The sequence below is a fragment of the Telmatherina bonti genome, assembly GCF_933228915.1.
Source record: "Telmatherina bonti genome assembly, chromosome: 8".
Classification (NCBI taxonomy): Eukaryota; Metazoa; Chordata; class Actinopteri; order Atheriniformes; family Telmatherinidae; genus Telmatherina; species Telmatherina bonti.
The window spans coordinates 12,867,015-12,880,554 of NC_136626.1; the positions used below are offsets into that span (position 1 = coordinate 12,867,015).

A 13,540-nucleotide genomic window follows, 5' to 3' on the forward strand; every position below is an offset into this window, starting at 1 on the left:
CTTTCCACTACCTCTCCGTTCTAGCCAGTCTCTGCCAAGCTCAGAGACTAATCCTGGGTACCGGGTGTCTTTCTGCGTTGCTCTGGCCTCCCTTGCTGTCCCTCACTTCCCGTTACATTTGCTTGCCAAGCTCAGCCATTGAGACCAGGGTTTGCGTCCCCTTCTTGATTGGACATGTCCAAGCTGTGAGTGATGCTGCAGCTTCTCCCCAGACTCCCCTAAAGACTGATCTGGACGACAGGTCGGGTGTCTGCTGCTTCTGCTGTCTACTGTCGCTAAGACCTCACCGTGGGGAGCAGTCACTGATCCCTCCACCCCACCCGCATCAAAACTTAAATCTGCCACCCAAGCACAACACAACACTGCCACAGACAAGCAACGGAAGGCAACAATGAGCTATGACAGGATGCACGTGTGTTTATGTGTCATATGCATCTTCACATTCAAATGTATGATATATGTGAGTGCCTTTTTGCTTCAAGGACTATTCATTCAGTATGAGGGTGGTTAGGCCTGTACATTTGTGTGTCTGTGTGTGTGTGTGTTTGTGTGGGTGGCTGAGTTTGACTGGGCTATATGTTTGTATGTGTGCGGGCACGAGGGAGGGGCTGGAGGCGAGGCAGGGTTGGTTGGAAGTGGCAGTTTTTCGTTATGAGGGATCTGTGATAAAATTGAGAACTCAACAAAGCCGCATGGCTCGGTGGCAGAGGAGGTCTGTGTTTTCAGACAATGCGTGTGTACGTGTGTGTACATGTGTGACTAAGTCTTGGCGTGTGCGGCTGTAAAACTGTCACACACATCAGAGCTGCCATCGCTGTATGTGTTTGCTACTATTATTAACCACTATGTACGCACACCAATATGTTCCAGAGAGCCCTCCCTGGCACACTGCATATGGCACACAAACCCAAATAGACACACATACACAAGCGTGTGCGCACACATGCACAGACACTCGCTTTCCCTGCAAATAAAAACATTCGACTTGCCAGATTTCCAAGTCGTCACAGCCCCGCCCACATCAGGTGTCTGTCAAAAAGTTGAAGAGACACACAGGACCACCAAGAAGTGATATGTGTGTTTGGCATATTTCATATCATAATATTCCTCACATATTCCTCACTCACCCCTCCCATCTCCCCAGGGTGGGGCGGGTGGCTGTTCATCTCTCAAGCTCGGGTCCTCTACCAGAGTCCTGGGAGCTTGAGGGTCCTACACAGTATCTTAGATGTTCCTAGGACTGTGCTTTTCTGGACTGAGATGTCTGATGTCTCACCAGGTATCTGTTGGAGCCACTTGTCCAGTGTGGGGGACGTGGCCCCCAGTGCTCCGATCACTATGGGCACGACTGTTGCTTTCACCCTCCAGGCCTTCTCCATTTCTTCCTTGAGGCCTTGGTACTTCTCCAGTTTCTCATGCTATATGTATATATATATATATATATATATATATATATATATATATATATATATATATATATATATATATATATATATATATAAAATGGTCACGGGTGGCTGAAGACTATGGGAGTCTTTTTTCTTTTTTTGGACCACACTGTAAACCTGACAGTTATTACTATGGTCAGACAACAAGTCTTGCTTTTCCTAATCGCAGCCAAAGAGATTTTTGTCTTTCTTCAAAGTAATTTTATGTGCATGGATTCTTTTATATTTAAAATAGTATAAACCAAAAACTTGCATTCATAAGTCTGTTATAGAGATATTTTAGATGGTGTTTTCATGCAAACAAGGGTGTTACCATTCAGTTTTAAATCTGCATGTGGATTCAAATATAAGTAGGTTGTTTTTGTTTTGTTTTTTTCTTTTCTTTTTTTTTTATTTTATAGCAGTGAGTCGGCCCTTTGTACCAAGCCCAAAAGTGTTGTTCCAATATTCCTTTTTGTTTTAACCAAAGAAACAGGCTGTGAGTAAGTAAGAAAGAATTCAGAAACCTTTCCTCATCTTTTCGTCTGTTTTCTATTTCCCATTTCCTCCATCACACCTGTATTACTGGTATTTCATAGGCATCTGCAAGTCTTTTCCCATCACTGGGCCCCATACCACTGGGATATCTCAAGACAACTGGCACAAAGGGGGTGTTTTTCTACAGTTTCCTAGTACACAGTCACACACACACACACACACACACACACAAATAGAATATATATATATATATATATATATATATATATATATATATATATATATATATATATATATATATGTGTGTGTGTGTGTGTGTGTGTGTGTGTGTGTGTATATATGTATATGTGTGTGTGTGTGTGTGTATATGTATATGTGTGTGTGTGTGTATATGTATATGTATATGTGTGTGTGTGTGTGTGTGTGTGTGTGTGTGTGTGTGTGTGTGTGTGTGTGTGTGTGTGTGTATGTGTGTACACACGTATTTGCACACTTTCCCTACTTGCCATTTTCCCAAGACAAAAGAAAAGAAGCATCTAATATATTTGCAGCTTTGTGAGGTGGTGGGAGGGTGAGGGAGGAATCTGCTGTTAGGCTGGGCTTGGCAGGCACTGATGTGTGCGCACTTGTGTGTGCGTGTGTGTGTGCTGTTTATCATGAGTGGAGACAGGGGTATCACTCAGTGAGACAGAATGCTCTGGGTTCCCCCAGCGGACACTTGTGCTATCACTGCACCACAACAGTACAACAGCACACAGCAGCACTGTGCAGCTTTGCACTGTGCCCCTGCAGAATAGCACAGTACAGCAGGGAAGAGCAACAAACTTTGCTGCGCAGGGTGACACTCATGCTTTTCTACTCTTAAAAATAGGCCTAAACTTTACTTTTATTCCTTTTCTATCCTAATCCCTTTAGAAGTAATTGTGCTGGGATAGGTTATATATAGTTGAGCATTACACCCAGTTCTGGGGAGATCTGACACGTGACAGCTCTTGCTGTGTGGGGCTTGACTGTCTTTAACACACATGCACCTCCTCCTCTATTAGCTGGTCAGTACCACTAAAAAGTGGGACATCAGCCTGCAAGATTGCATCACGAAGGCTGGATGATCTTACCAGACAAAAAGTGTAGCCTTTATAAACAGATTAAATGCTAAACTCAGCATCAGCCACAGTGTTTCATTTTGGGTGTGAACTTCATGAGCAATATTCGCTTTTCCACGTGCTTGCAAATGTAGAGCGGCAGAACAGAGCTGCAGAGAAATCTGGGTAAAAGTAAGTAAGGAAGGAATGAGGACGATGTAAATGGGGAAAAAATGTAGTTGGAAAAGACAGGCAGGCAGGCAGAGAGATGGATTGAGTAAAGTGAATGTCACAAGGAAGGGGGAGATGGAGGATGATGGACACAACAGTATGAGGGGGAGGAAAGAAGGGAAGGAATAAGAAGCAGCTCAGTTCATGCCCCTCTCCCTTCGCAGCAAGGACTCCTCCCTGGGGGGGCTCAAGACTTTAAGCCCCTGCACTGCTTTATATTCCCCTGGCCACTGCAGCCAGATCAATGTTGCTAGCTACCCAGTGTAACTCAGCCTAGTTCAGTTCAGCCAGGCCCCTGGAGGCCTCTCAACAGGATGTTGCTTTAGGAGGAATGGAGGGTGGTGGCAGGAAAATTTGGAAATGCAATGCTGGTATGCCCACATAGAAAGCAGGCTTTAGAAGACTAAATGTGTGTTGCATGTACGGTATTCTGCATATCTGCATGTATCTGCCAATTAATGCAATGCAGATACACTTTGCAATACTGTCAGCTGTTTTCAAAGCACTCTCAACAGTTTCATTGTACTGACTGTATTTTTCAATCTTTAATCCATCACAATGAACACGACTGCTATAATATTTTGTCAAAATTCATTCATTATTTCCTGCAAATCTAATTGTGAGACTGATTAAACAAGTCTGTTGTGTACTACAACACTAATCTAAGTTTAGTTTAAATAACGCAGGAAAACCGTTCGTTATGATGGATTACCGAACATACGTTAGGTTTTTGCTGTCAGATTCTTTACATATAAAAAAGGAACGAATTGCTATCAATTCAAGTTGTAAAAGAAAATTCTACTGAAGAATATTTTAGCATTCACAAACAGCATGATTTACTTTACATGAGGTATAAGCTGTGAAATAGAAAACAGTCCTTTTTAAAAGGGAAAACAAGTTCTTTCTAAATTGTGAACCCTATAAAAGCCAAACGTATCGTCTTTGATACATTCAGTTTTGAGACATGTGGCATAATTTTATGTTAAATACAGCTCAAAATCCTGTTGATACTGGTGTTCTGCTCCTTTGTCAATAGCAGAAAGCAGAATACACTGTCATAATTTTGACACCCCCTTCACACCCACTCCACTATTTCAGTTATAAGGAAGTGGTTTACTTTCAGTAAATCACACTGGACAGAGTAAAACCATGCAAAAATGTTGTTTGGCAAACACCACATCAGGAAACATGACTCATTTGTTTAATCAGCTGAAAGGTATCATCCAAGCAGCATGAATATGTGGGTTGATGCAACTTAGTGCACCGGTGTTCTTGTGCAAGCTCCAACAGATAAGCATCACCTAATTTGTCGCTGCCGCTGCATATGAAGTGTATTCAACACTGAACAAAAATATCACAACAGCAGTTCTACATTTCATAGTAAGAGCAATGATGTCACTTGAGGTAATTATTAGCATACTTCTGAAATTGACAGTTATACAAGACTACTATGTCTAGATCAATCAATATAGAGAATTATGAGGTTGGGGTTTTTTTTGGCCATATCACACAATCTTAAGAATAACAGAGTATAGAGAAGTTCAGGGGAAACTCTACTGCTGCCAAACTATGTAACTTTCCAGATCCTTCTGAGATAATTCGGGGGAAGTTTCTTCTGATTGGTTGAATTCCTTGCAGTTTGCTGAAAGGCTGCGTGGCGAAAAGAAACCCGTGGTGAGGACGACAGTGTCTTGTTCCAGCTGCTAGTCATCAAGCTACTGCATCTCTTGAATGAAGTAATGAAAGTTTTTTCTATCAAGACCACTCCTCCAATCCAGTCACACATGTTTGAGTAAAAATCTGATACAGAATATGAAAGTAAACACCCGTTTGGAAAAATATGCTTTCTGGTAATGACATACACTTGCCCACGACAGAACCTAAACCTGTTTTGGTCTGTGATCACACTCAACAGGCATCCCTGACCAAGTGCTTTTTAACAGAAACAGCAAATCGATTAGGTTTGTGGAAATGGTCAAGAAGATTAGCTGAAGTTCAAATCACACATCAGAAAGGGAATCTAAGAGACTTTGAATGGCATGTTTTTGGTGTCAGATGCGCCAGTCTGAATATTTCAGGAACTGCTGATTTACTGGGATTTTAAGACACAACTTTCTTTTTAGTTTACAGATAATAGTCCAATAAATAGAAAATGTGCAGTGGGTGACAGTTTTCCAGACCAAAATACCGTGTTGATGTTAGAGGAGAATGGGCAGACTAGTTTTAGATGACCAAAAAGTAATCGCAGGTCAGATAATCAGTTTCTCAACAACATTTGCAGAAAACTAGCTCTGAATGCATAACTTGAAAAACCTCTACGGAAATGGGCTGCAGAAGCATAAAACCACAGCAGGTACCTCTGCTATCAACTAAGAACAGGAAACTGAGGCTTTAATTTGCACAGACTCACTAAAACCAGCAGATTGAAAGATCTGATTCTTGAAGGGGCCAGGTCAGAATTTGACGTAAACATTAAAACATGGATTTATCTTGCCTTGAATCAAAGGTTCAGGTTTATGGTGATGGTGTAATGGCATGGGGGATATCTAATTGGAACAGTTTAGGTTCCTTTGTACCAACTGGGCATTATTTATGCACTACAGTCTACCTCAGCATTGTTGCTGACTATCCTATGACCACAGTTTACACATCTTCTAATGGCTACTTCCACAAGGATACTGCACCATATCATTCATTATCCTAACCGCTTGGTCTGGGAAGCTGGAGCCTATGCCAGCAGTCTTTGGGTAAAAGGCAGGTTTCACCCTGGACAGCTCGCCAGTCCATCACAGGGCCACTCAGAGACAAACAACCACTCATGCCTATGGCAAACTAGAGTAACCAATTAACCTAACATGCATGGCTTTGGACGGTGGGAGGAAGCCGGAGTACAGAGAGAAAACCCACACATACACGGGGAGAACATGCAAACTCTACACAGAAACTTGCTCCAGCCGAGGATGGAACCAGCGACCTTCTTGCTGTGATAGGCACATAAGAGGGCTGCTTGGGGTTCAATCTCTTGCCCCAGGACACTTCGGCATGTAGTCAGGGGAAGCCTGGAATCGACCTCCCAACTTTCCAGTTGAAAGACGACTGCTCCTCCTTCTGAGCTACAACCGCCCCTAAACCATTTCGCAAAGCTCAAATCATCTCAAACTCCTCTTTTGAACATGACATGTTCACTGTCCTCCACTGTTTCCCACATACAAGCACATTTACCTCAGAAAAAAAGGAGTCTTAACCTCGACAAGCTTTTTATCTGGTTAAATAAAGGAGAAATTATATTAAATGTCATGGTAACGAAAGTTCCATCGCTTGATTTAATGGTGCACGTAAACATGTTGATACCAGTAGCTTCTTTATGCCAATAACTTTTCTTTTTCAAAAACTCACTAACTTCCAATTAAATTTGATGATGACTATGATGCAACGGGTAGTTGACTTAATGTCACATCTATTGAGGCTTTTTACATGTGTTTGACAATGTCTGGATGAATTCCTGCTTTTTTTTTTAGCATATTTAAAAACTTTAGAAGCTGGAGAAAAACGAATGTTTCATAAATGCTTAAAAACTAGTTTGAACAAGGCGTTTCTCATGTGTCAGGCACAATGAAACACTACAGTGGTTTGAAGCAGGCAAGATCTGGTTATCAAGTCAGCCTCCGACAGCATAATGACATAGTCAGCAGGGCTACTAACACATCCGCACTGAAAACCACAGTGTCTAAACTCACCCTTCCTTCACCTCTTCCTCCACCACACTTTCATGCCCTGTTCATCACCTACTCCCTTACTTTCTCATTCCTCCCCACCCCCAATCTCCATCCTCTTTCACCTCTCTCCAAAACCCCCTGTTGTCATCCTAGATCCCCCCTTCCTGCATACCCCACCTCTTCCTCACCCTTACCAACAGCCCTCATCCCCTTTTTCGCCCCCCTTTTCCCAATTAGTCTGTCTGTGTGCAGCTACCCAGCCGATCTCTGCCCATCCTGCCGGTGCTGGTTCGCTCACCCAGCCCCTCTGGCGAACATGACAAAGAGAGATTCTCAGTATTCAAACAGACACACTGCTTTCAAATGTCGAATGGCAGGGTCGACCTGGGTGCAGCTTTAAGCAAAATATTCAAATTCTCAGCCTTTCTTTTTTAAGAATTTGCATGGATATGCATTCATTTGCAATGTGTAAAGGCACAAGGACAGCTGAGCCTTGGTTTTAGACAGAGAGGAAAAGATAAATAATGCACAATAAAAATGTAGGATGGCATAAAACCTTGATTGGGTCGACATGATGCATGAAATCTAAGCTCAAAACTGATTAAAACACATTAAGACAGTTACAAACCAGTGACTCAAGATGCTACACAACTGCAACAATTATGACTGGTTATAAATACATCATATATAAAATGAGAAAACTATCATATAAAGCCTCATGACAGGAAAAATCTCTACCCTTAAGTAGGGGACCCAAAACTTTGACTTTGATGAAAATAATTAACATTCATTATATGAAATTAACATGCAATGAGGGATACCCAAGTCCCATTTTTTATATATCTAAAAGAAGTAAGTAAATCCATTGTCAAAATGTGGTTTCAGGGTAAGATAAAGGAAAATGAAGAACATAAAAATGAGTGACAGAGACAGAAATCAGTGACAGATACGGGGGAGATTCCAGAGAGACCTGATTTACAGATAAAATAAAAAAAGAAATCAGTGGAAAAGGGAGGACAGACGCAGAAGAACAATGGGCAGAGGCAGAGCCTCCTCTGGCCACTGCAGACCTCAGACCCTGCAGAGATTCCTTTCATTAGGCTTTAATAGTATGCTGCCGGCTTGCCATTCTGATCTGCGCTCTGTGCCGGTAATAAGAACGGCCTTCAGAGCCGGACCAAAGCAACACAGCTGCTTGAGCAGAGAGAAGGTGGGATATGGGGGTGGAGGGGCACATGAGCCGATGAGGTGCACTTTCAAATTGACACTGGGGCGTTACATTTTCACATTCTTGCTCACTCTGCTTCCGCTGATTGGAGAGGGAGATTGGGGGGAGGAGGGAGTTTTGTCTTTCTGGATTATTTTTAATTCCCCCTCCAAGTTTCTGATCCCAGTGACCCCTCGGTTGCAGAGTCTCTAGTGAACTGGGTTATGGTGATTAACAATAGTCCCGTGTTATCAGAGCTTTTTCTTCAAGAGGTGTTGAAGGTGGCAGATTGATCCCGAGATCTTTTCAAGCACTTGCCAACACCTGACATGTACAATGTATGTGTTCTTGTATTCGTTTCCGGCTGTAGAGGCTGTAGAGGCTGTGATGTGTATGTGCAACCTCTACAGAAAGGAGACAAAAAGTTTTTAATCTATGCTTCAAGATCCTTAAGGACAGCACAGAGACCAAACCAAGGACAAAACAAAGACCTTCATTTGGGCTTCTAAACAGCAGACTTTCACAGCCTTTCACACCTTAGACTCATTTCTGACTGCAAACAGAGCTGAGAAGTCCAGAAGTCATTGAATTTACCATTAGTTCTGTCTCTTATTAAGTTAAAGAGCAGCTTGTCCCTCATTCAGCAGCTGTACTTAACACTGAATGGAGGCAGAATACATGGTAGCCACTGTATTCTACTCACTTATTTTCAACCTATTCTGCAATGTATGCATTTATATTAAAGGGTAAGGGTTCACATTGCCTGCAGACTAAATGTGAACCATCAACAATAACAGTGCGCATTATTCCAGTGCTAATACCCTGTCCCGCTGATGTCCTTTCTACATATCACAGATGGACTCAGACAGGGGAGAGCGGCAGTATTATGCCTCTGCTGCGATCTTCCGCTGAATATATTATCATGTGATAGGGGAAGATGTCTCTTTCCCTAAGACACACACACACACACATATTCACACACACATTTATAGTGTTGGACCAAGAGAGCTGCATATGCCCCAAACATACAAGAACTGGTTTCATTAATGAAGTGCCAGGAGGAGAGGGCGAGGGATATAGAGATAGCACATGTGTGTGTGTGTGTGTGTGTGTGAGTGTGTGTGTGTGTGTGTGTGTGTGTGTGTGTGTGTGTGTGTGTGTGTGTGCACCAAGCAGCCGGGGGGGATTTCCTTCTTTAAGCTTTCAACTCCCACTGGGCTTAGCTCAACTGTATGAACCCTGATGTGGGCCTGCCTCTAACACATGGCGTCACACACTCATGCAGACATACACACACTCCCGCACAAAAAGAATGTATACACTGAAGCTCAGCAGGAGAGCAGTAGTGCAACACTGGCTGCTAAACATTTGGCTGTGGACATCTCATTGACAGATGTACATGGAATCTAGCAGAGAGGGTCAGGTCATCGCAGCACCCTCCTCCTTCTTATACCTCCTCTTTCAATAACTCTATTTGTTTGCCGTTTCTGTGTGTGACTGGTGGCTGCAGGTCCTGCCATATATGGGGTAGTTAGGGAAAAATGCATGCTAATTAAACCGCAATGTTTCCGGGGAAATTCGTCTGTTAGCAACAGCCATGCGTGGTTAAGGAAAGTTTGACAACTTATACCACAAATATGACTTTTGTGGTCAAAACGAACTACTCCAAGTAAAAAGCATCTTCTGACTTACAACTGCAGCCATCGCAGCTGTGAGACTTTAGCAGCAAGCACTGCAAGTGCTTTGACTAAATCATAAACAATGCAGGAACAATGAATACACTGCAACACCACCTGTTGACCTTTGCTATTTTAGATTGTGCCATTCTGCAACACAATATTTGTGTGTCACAAAGAAATCTTTAATAAATAATGTCTTAATTTACTCCCAATCAAATGAGACCCTGAATCAAGGGCTCACCTGCAGCTTTGGAAACATAGGCAGCCAAGATTTTCATTTCTCCACTGCCAAACACACAACCGCTTTCTTTTCAGCAGTTACTGGCTGATGTTGGAGAGATGCGAGCAACGGGGCGTAAAAACACTTTCCGTGCTCTCTTTTTCCCTCTCTACCACCCTTCTTCTCCCAGGAAGCCAGCCCAGAGGTCAGCGCAATCAGGACCCATGAGCAACAAAGGGCACTAGTTAGGCATCCAGCTCAGTGCCCAAGCCAAAGGCCAGCTTAGTGGGGCGAGACTGTCCATTAGGCAAGACCCTGGAACACCCCAGGGATCTGAGGTGAAAAGGGTTAGAAAGAAGAATAAAAACAGTATCAACCCAGACACATACACAGACATATTCTCAAAGACATACACAGATCATATGAGGCCCTGTTTGACACTGCTGTCAGGATGCAGTGAAGAGGAAAGACAAGACCCTGCGACACACTGAGACATCATGCACATACACAAGTACTCACGTTTAGACCTCTACACAAATGAACACACAAAAGGTTAAGGATTTTTTTTCCTTTTTTTTTTTTTTTTTTTTAAATGATGCTATTTTTTAAAACTTTACCTTGCAGTTATGTCTTCATATAAGTGTCAACAAGGGTTATAAAGAGCTGACTGAATAACACACATCAGCTCTGTTTCTCTTCTTTTTGCGGGAGTGGTTTTGTTGCTGTAAAAAATGTGGGCGGCACATCAGTGATATTATTTGAGTGGGAGAATAAATGCATTCAGTAAGCTTATAGGATTTTTTTTTTTTAATTTTATTTCCTAAGTAAGGAAAACAATGCATCTTTCCATAACTTACATGCCCTATGACCCACCAAACTTACTTCCAATTTTCTTATAATTTTCCTTTAAAAGTAATCATTACCCACATTTCTACATTTCTTATATTACCTGTTCTTTTCTTATGACTGCTGCTTTTCTACATCAATCTTTCCTTTGGGGACTATCCAGGGCATCATCTGAGGCCCACATATAAATTTTCGTTAGGTTAGCATCCCTGGCCTCCTGCTATCTAGCCTCTGCACACCCACATGGACTCTTCCATCAACACGTCTCACCCTTCATCTTACTCTCTCCTCAGGGTCAACGCTGAACTCCCTCAGGGATGAAGCCACCAATCATGTTCACCAGCTAGTCTCCTTTACCTCATTCCCTCAGACCACTGTTACCCCACCAACCCAATCGACCTCTCTTCCCTGCCCCCCCCACCCAGAGCCCGTCCACAGAGCTGTGGCCACCAATCACTGCATGTCAGCCAGCCAGTCCTGATGGAGCATGGTGTCAGAGTAGCACTCAGAGCTTCCGAGGATGAAGCCTCCAGAGACCGTCCATCTCTCCTCTTTCTCTTTGTCTGTCTCTCAATCTTTCTTTCTGTCTGGCTAATGACACATTGAGCCTTTAAGATGGATATACTGGAGAGGAAAAAAGTTTTGTCTGAAGTTATAATGTATGAAATGGAACTTAGCAGTGATTAAACCAAACAACTGTAATATGAATATCTGCATGACAGCTTTAGAAAGCAGGCAAAACAAGTAGAAAAACTGTAAATTTCTTAAGACTGTTCCTGCAGTTGCCTTTTCTCAAAGTCCTACTTAAAGTACTTAAAAACAAGCATAAGGGTGACTGAGAAGGATTTATATACCCATTCTAATCAACTTAGAGCTAATCAGACTTCTAATTCTTTATTACAGTAATCTTCTTCTAGTTTCTGTATCTTACTGGCTCCAGTTTGCCACTTGCTTTGGATTGTGATAAAAAAAAAAAAAAAAAAAAAAAAAAAAAAAAAAAAGCTTGATGCTCAGGGTCAGACAATATGCTGCAGTCTTAAATGCTAACCCCACCTATCATTTACTAGGTGATTATTTCAGGACCTGCAGTTAAGTGAATAAATATTTATTCATATGCAAATATTATTGCAGTATAAAACTGTGAGAGAAATAAATAAAAAATTTCTTGAAGAACTGTTAGAAAGTTGCAAATCAAAAATTGTACAGTTTTCTTAAACCTACAATTATTGCAATGAGTATCAGGTATTTATGAGTTTGGACTTTGTTAATACACCAAGAGACCTTGATGATAGAAGAAGCAACTGTACCAACTATTTCCTCTGTGATGATTTGTGCAAAATGCAGCGTAGCACCAAGAGTGAGTTTTGTATAAAGGATTTGAGTCAGTCTTTATCAATTCAGTTGCAATGTATTTACTATTTGAACTTCTCTCTTTAGCACCTACATGTTCAAAAAGCCACAATCTCGTAAAAATTCCTGACAGGAAGTCACAAAAATTGCTCATAAGTAGAACTGGGGAGTCTTGGAAGGCATTAAATATAACAAATTGATTATACACAGCAGTGTGTGTCCATATCAAAGCACGGATATTTCCTTTGGATGGAAATTCACACACACTGCAACCTTGGCATGAATGAAAAACAGCATGTCATACAGTCAACTTAATGCAGTATGCAGCAAGAAGATCAAAGGTTCCTTATTACTGTAAAATGTGTGGAATAGCCATGGAGAGTTTACATCAACTTTAGTTTTCAGTTAATAAAGGGTCTTGCAGTAAAATCCATTTATAATTCAATATTTTTTTTCCTTATTCCTCCCTTGATAATACGAGACATGCAGAAAAGCAGTTATTTATTTATTTATGTTTTCTTTTTTAACTTGCAATTTCTTACAACAGCAGTTTGAGATGTGAAATATCAACTAAGGTTTGTGAAAACTGAAAAGGTAGATAGGAATACATGCAAAGGCAAAAAGCAGTAATGCAAAAAGAAGGCCGGAAAGAAGGTGATGAAAGAGAAAAATACAGAAGAAAGAGGCTGAATAACTTAACTGAATTTTTAAATCACGTACAATGACATACTTATAAAATACCAAGAAGACATAGATAGTGATATCTGACTGCATGTGTGTGTGTGTGTGTGTCAGTAATTTCTCTAACTGGGCTCTGGGAGAAAAACCAGTGGGAGGAAGAGAAGTTGCATTGTTACAATGGGTTTGCTTAACTAAAGTATAAATAAAAGCTTAATAGTACATCAGGCTGCTGAGTATGCAAAATTTGCATTTTTCAAAGTATTTTTTATCCTTAAAGTAACACTTTCATCTTGCAGTATATGTTCAAAATGCATGAAAAATGAAGTGTAACAATGATAATTAGCTTTAAATGCACCAGTTTATCATACACAGCCAGATTATGGATAAGATGCAAGCTCCAAACAGTGGGATACCAGATCCCAGTTTATCTGAACTTCCATCTGGAATATGCAGGGAAAAAAAATAAGTGAAATTCTTTCTCACAAATAAGTCAATTGTTTCAGGCAGTGATTTCTCGAGCCTCGTTGGAGCCACAATTCCAGACGTAACTCATCTCTCCTCACTTTTTTTTCCCCAATGATGCCCTCATAAAATAGGACTTTG

The 13,540-nt window shown here is 41.4% G+C and overlaps 1 protein-coding gene across 1 annotated transcript in view; it reads right to left on the reverse strand.

The window, feature by feature from the left end:
* dennd1b (DENN/MADD domain containing 1B) overlaps positions 1-13,540 on the reverse strand; it is a 105,561-nt gene that overhangs the window by 63,120 nt on the left and 28,901 nt on the right. The gene's annotated exons all lie outside the window — the stretch shown is intronic.